The sequence below is a fragment of the Crocodylus porosus genome, unplaced genomic scaffold (genome assembly GCF_001723895.1).
Source record: "Crocodylus porosus isolate Cpor-Errol unplaced genomic scaffold, CroPor_comp1, whole genome shotgun sequence".
Lineage (NCBI taxonomy): Eukaryota > Metazoa > Chordata > Crocodylia > Crocodylidae > Crocodylus > Crocodylus porosus.
The window spans coordinates 58,038,263-58,044,254 of record NW_017728931.1 but is presented as its reverse complement, the minus strand read 5'-3'; the positions used below and the strand labels follow the sequence as shown (position 1 = coordinate 58,044,254).

The window sequence follows — 5,992 nt, the reverse complement described above, 5'->3', positions numbered from 1 at the left end:
ATAATAGAAGTGAATAAAAATAATGAATTGTACTGTACTGTGAAAAGCCAGCCAGTTATTCTTAATCATTCTGCTCTATGCTGCAAGGAACAGTTGATTTAGTTAGAAGATTACACATGTAAAATGGATAGAAGAAATAATTTTATTTTTAATAATAGAAGACATAATCAGTCAGTGGAATTTTGCTATAAAATATTATCAAGGCAAATGGTTTTGCAACATTAAAGAATTCAGTATGTATATCTTATAATATGTAAAACAGCACTAGGGAGGATGGAATGTTTAAAAAATCCTTATGCATCAGGAAATGAGATGATTACTATCTTGGGTCAAAAAAGATTATCCTACATATAACAAAGCAGAGCTAGTGAGGCACATTATTGGGAGCGTGAGACAAGATTCCAAACAACCCTGGTGATGAGCCAGGTAGGAAAATCTACAACAGCTAGCTAGAATAGATTAATTGAAAGCCTGTTTAAGAATAGCAGTTGCTATATTTTCCAAGAAAAAATAGAATTAGACTAAATTAAAAATTTGAATGAGACAAGATTACTACTATTCTATAGGTGTGTTGTCCTAAGTAAGGAATATTCAGAAGTTCAGGTGCAGAGTTTGAAACAGTATAATGCAGAGAAATAGAACAAATTTAAACTTACATGGCACTAATTCACAGAAATTAATGTAAAGATTAATTGCTGCAGAGAAAAGATCCATGAGCATTTTGCCTTTCTGCATACAAAAAAATTCCTTCCTGAACCCAAATTTTGTCATTGGTTTGACTGTGAAAGCTTGAGCAAAATCACTCTGCCAGGGATCTCAGGGGTTTTAAATATTAGTAGGAATACTAGCACACCTGACCAAATGTGTCTAGCTGTGGCCAGTATTCAGTATTTCAGGGGAAGAGGTGAAAGAATGGAAACCCATAGCCAGAAGTAAAGTAAAGGAAAGGATTGATGGGAGGGTAGGAGTGGAGGGGGAGGCATGGGAGGGAATTCTTCATGGCCTGTATGGATAACCAGCAAAACCTTGATGTATGGAAGTACCAGATAGATCTCTGTAACAGGGGACCCCAATACCCTGTTACTAGAAAGGGCAGGGAATATAGACAGGACAGATTGCAGAAAGCCTAATGGCAAGGGGCAGCAAGTGTGAGCTGCCCATTTACATTGATCTGGAGGCTACAGAATAGAAAGCTGCTGATGAGGGAACCAGCATTACCTGGATCTTGGTGGTGGAAAGCTGGGTCAGATGGCCAGAGGGGGGCAGGGCTTGGGGGCATATAAGCTAGGGCTGTGCGAAGCTTCAGGTGATGATTTGATTCAGAAGAGATTTGGCCCAGTTCGAATCTCTGAATCCGAATTGTATCGGGAGATGAATAAAAAGGTTCAAATTGATTCAAAGTTCTCTGAATCAATTTGCAAAAGTTTCGGAGAGCTTCGGAGATACGGGTAGTTCCCAGTGGACTGCCTTAAAGGGGAAACACCCCTGAGGAAAGTATAGAGACCCCTGAGACTGGGTTTGGGGCAAAGAAAGTTAAGGACAGACCCATAAGGGAGGAACATCACAAAAGCTACTCCTTGCCTCCAGGTACTGCCTTCTCAGTATAATAACAATAACAACAGGGCAGGTGAGAGACTAGAGGTGATGGAGGGCAAGAGAGTGCAGCAGGTGGGTTGGACCCCAGGGGCACCAGGCACTTGGGAAGACTCCTAGCTTTTTTCTTTGTCACCCTAATGATAGAATTGAAATGCTTAGATCAACACATCATACAGGCTCCAAAGAACATCCCTATCATTCTAGGGTCTCCCTTCCATAAACTCTTCAAGCTCCATTTTAAAGCAGTGTTCTTTGCCTGCACTTGATTTTTCAGAAGCCCTTTTCAAAGCTTCAGTCCTCCATTCATTAGAAACTTTCTTCTAATTTCCAGTCAAATGTGTTCATGGACAGTTTGCAGCAATTTTTCATGTTTTTTTCATGTTTGCACTACATTGGCATCCTGTGGTCATTCCACAATAGATCATCTCACCCAGGTCCTGCTCTCCCTCTTTTTCTGCTAACATGTGAGCCCCCATGTGCAAGTGAGAGCTCCTGGAATTAATCACAAAGTGCATAACCTTCTGCTTCATGATGTTAAACTTCATCCTAATTTTGTTGCTTTGTTTCACAGGGTTGTCTCATATTTCTGATTTCTGTGTAATAATCTAATCCTTTTCCAGATTGGACGTAACACATTAAATTGAATGGATTTACCTGGATTAGTTTTTATGACCCCTTTTTTCCTATGGGTTCTTTGGTTACTTGCTTCTCCCAGCACTGTTACCCTTTCTTTTTCCCTCCTTCCCCTCTCTCTTCTTTTCTCAGCTTTGTATTCTAATCACTCACTCCACTTTTCTGTGCTGTCCTTTCACAGCATCTAATGAAGTGAACTTGAGTTCATAAAAGTTTCTGTTCTCTATATATCTTTTTCAGTTAGTCTATAAGGTGCATACTTTGCCCTGCCTTCTCCCTGACTTCAGACTCTCTGATTTGATCTGCCATACTGAATGTTGTCCCATTTTCTGTTTACCTCCATATCCCTGATTTTATTCTTCCCTTCAATAGCAAATTCAAACTAACAAGCCTATACTGTTGAAAAGAGTTGTAAATGCTATTTAATTTTGTTAGACATTTACAGTCTGATATCCTATAGCAGACATCCATGGCTTATCCTGCCAAATGTGAAATCAGATAGTTGCTATAGGATTCTTAACAACATGCTTTCTAGATGCTATCTTAATATATGGCAGTAACATAATCATAGAGAGAGGCTTACATGCTTCCACAGGAATTTTTGTCCCTTCAGCTGAGTAAATTATTAAGCTGAACCATCATAAGGAAGTTTAGGAGGAATACACCTAAATGTTTTTGGCTGTTCTAGAAGCCATTTTCTGACCTGTGGCCTGTATCATTTTACCCTTCTTCTTCTTCTTTTTTTTTTTTTTAAGAAAATACTTCCATTTGTCTGTTTGAAACATTCCAGTATCTTCCTAGGCATATGCAGGCAAAGTACTTTGAGTAGATGTGGTATCTTCTATTAGGCCAACTGCATAGTTGGAAAAAAGTTCTTTACAAGCTTTCAGATACAATCACCCTTTGTCAGGCATAGAAAGTCTCTGCTGTTCTGAGACTCCAAGGAATGAGAGAAGCTAAAAGTGTGGCGGGATGTCAATGAAAATGTAAATAGGTAGAAATTAGGAAAGGAAAAGGTAGAGCAGGGAAGGGAGGGGGGAAAAGAAGGGAGGGGGGATGAAAACCCAAAGGTGAGTAAAGGAGACTCTAAAGTAGGGGTGAGGAAGGGAGAACGGGGAGGGGGAGGAGAGAAAGAAAAGTGTAAGAAGTCTGGCAGGTACCTGGTGAATCAGATGCTGGACAGGTTGTAATGTGTCATAAACCCAGTGTCTATATTGAGTCCATGATTTTTATATCCAGTAGATTTATGAAGTGAAATTTGTACGCTCATTTACGAAAGGTGTTTGTAGGTTCCCTTTAAGGATTAGAACTGAGAGACTAGAGAAGGAGTGATCGTCTTTTGAGAAATGTGTCCCCACAGATAGTTGGGTATTCTTGTCTTTAATAGATTTTTCGTGTGTGTTCATTCTGGTGTGCAGTTATTGTTTGATTTCTCTTACATATTTTCCATCAAGGCATTTGGTGCACTGGATGAGATATATAACATTGCTGGAGGTGCAGCTGTAAGATCCAGGAATGGTGATGGTTCTGTTGTGGGGTATAGTTATTGTGGGAGTAGTGGAGATGTGTTGGCAGGTTTTGTATTTCTTGTCCTGGCATGCTCTGGATCCATTTCTAGGCATATTAAATCCCCAAACACAGTAACGATATAGTTTAAAAAGTATAAAAGGAGTGCAATAAAAACATAGGAACATATTGGACAAACCACTGGTCCTTCTAATATGTCTCTGGAAGCAACTAATTCTGTACTTTATACATTAGAATACTTATTCAATAACATTTAGCCATAATATCCAGTTGCACATGTAAAAACAAATCTTAATGACAAAATACCTGCAGGAGAATATCTTACATACAAAATTAATATATTTGAAAACTTCTGTATCTATTAGCTTGCATAACTATTGTATAGTTCATAAATTTATCTAAGCCTATTTTTAAAAGCCTGTCACATGACTTATCTTTATGATCTCCTATATTAAGATGCCTGTGTCCTGTATCAAACTGTTTTATTTTATTAGTTGTGTATATATTGCTCTTTAAACTGTTCCTCACATCTGATTCTTGTAGAGTAATATCTAACAAAGATAAAAAGAGGAACAAACAGTTTTCAGCACATTCTCCATAACTCAGTTCAAAGTACTTTAGTCTTGTTTCTTCTTAATGCTTTTCCTTTCCAGGCTTAAGTAATCCTAACATTTCAGCTTATTTTGCAAGTAAATCCTGGCATGCTACTGTTTGAGTTGCCTTTCTCTGGGCTGTTTCACCTTAACTAAATCTATTTTTATGAAGATATGAAGGTATCTTTCTTCTATATGTAGTCATCACAATATGAGCTCTTCAGATCAAAGAACACATTTGTCCTTATGCCCATAGTACTAGTTAAATACAGTGTGCTGCATGAATGATTAACAATATTTTATTTGCTCAAGTATCTTATTTGTTTTTATTTCTGCATCTTATTGGATAGTTTTTATTTTTATTGTTTTACAATAATTCGTTTATCTTTTTTCTAAGAGGATCCTGGAAGTCCATCATTATAGTAGAGAAATTAATAGTTATAGAGTTTGAAGATGAAACTCTGCTCTTAGTTAAGCTGTACATATCTAAAATAATTCCACCAATTTTAGTAGTTTTTCTTTGAGGTTGTAGAACCATAACTGAGAGCTGATACTGTTCAGAGATTTGTTTTATCACCATGCAATATGCTTGTTTATGTGAAATACCAGTCTACCACAGAATTAATCCTGGTTCCTGCCAGTTTTTATTCTCTTCTTTTCCCTGTGTTCTGGTCCTTCTTTACCATCCCAACCAGAAACAGAATTCTGCCATTTTCCTCAGAAGGAAGATACATGGCCTCCTTCCTTCCTCTAAGTGTCACTAAGCCTTCCCTTCCATCTGTAGCCCCAGGCAACAGTCTCCAATATAAAGCTACTTTCCACTTAAAGAGGTTCAGTCACTGCGTGGCACCCAAGGCATGTCTACATGTGCACTTATACTGGCTTAAATTTACTGCACAGTAAATTACTGCTGAGTAAGCAGGAATAGGCTGGCATCTACACATGCAGGCATTAAAGCACATTAACAGTGTGTGTGGACTAACTTGGTAGTAAAGTTAGGTCCAGCTCAGTCCACACACACACACAGTGTTAGTGCACAGTAGGATGTCTACATATGTATTACTGTGCAGTAACTCATTGGGCAGAAATTTGAAACCTGCATGATGCAGGTATCAAATATATGCTCAACTCAGCGTAAGTTGCCATATTTACTGTGCAGTACAGTCATGTATGTGAAGAATTGTGCCTGTAGTGCGCAGTAATTTCAGTTACTGTTCAGGAAATGCACATATGTAGATGCACCCCCAGTCTACTAGTTCATAACTTCTGTTATCTGAAATTTTTTGTCATTGCCATATCTCCTTCATTGTCTGGGAAATTCCTATTCAGTCTTATTCTTCTCCCATTCATTTAACCACTTCTTATTACCCTTCAGAATTTAACCCACTAATGTATGGTTAATTATTCATATTTTTAGAACAGACTGAATAGAATAGATTAGGACAGAGCTTGTGTGAAATAAATCCATAGTCAGAACAGGCCTACATGGAACAGAATATCAGGGGGCAAAGCATTAGGGAGCAATTCAGGCCATTACAAATCACTGGATTCCTCCAGGAGTAGGTTTGGGCTAAATTCTCCTAATAATTGATTTTTCAGTTCAATGGCTAAACCAAAAAACAAAACAAAAAATGGCAGCAATG

General features: G+C 38.1%; 1 protein-coding gene across 8 annotated transcripts in view; it reads left to right on the top strand.

Moving 5' to 3' along the window:
- ANKS1B (ankyrin repeat and sterile alpha motif domain containing 1B) overlaps positions 1 to 5,992 on the top strand; it is an 837,577-nt gene that overhangs the window by 190,818 nt on the left and 640,767 nt on the right. The gene's annotated exons all lie outside the window — the stretch shown is intronic.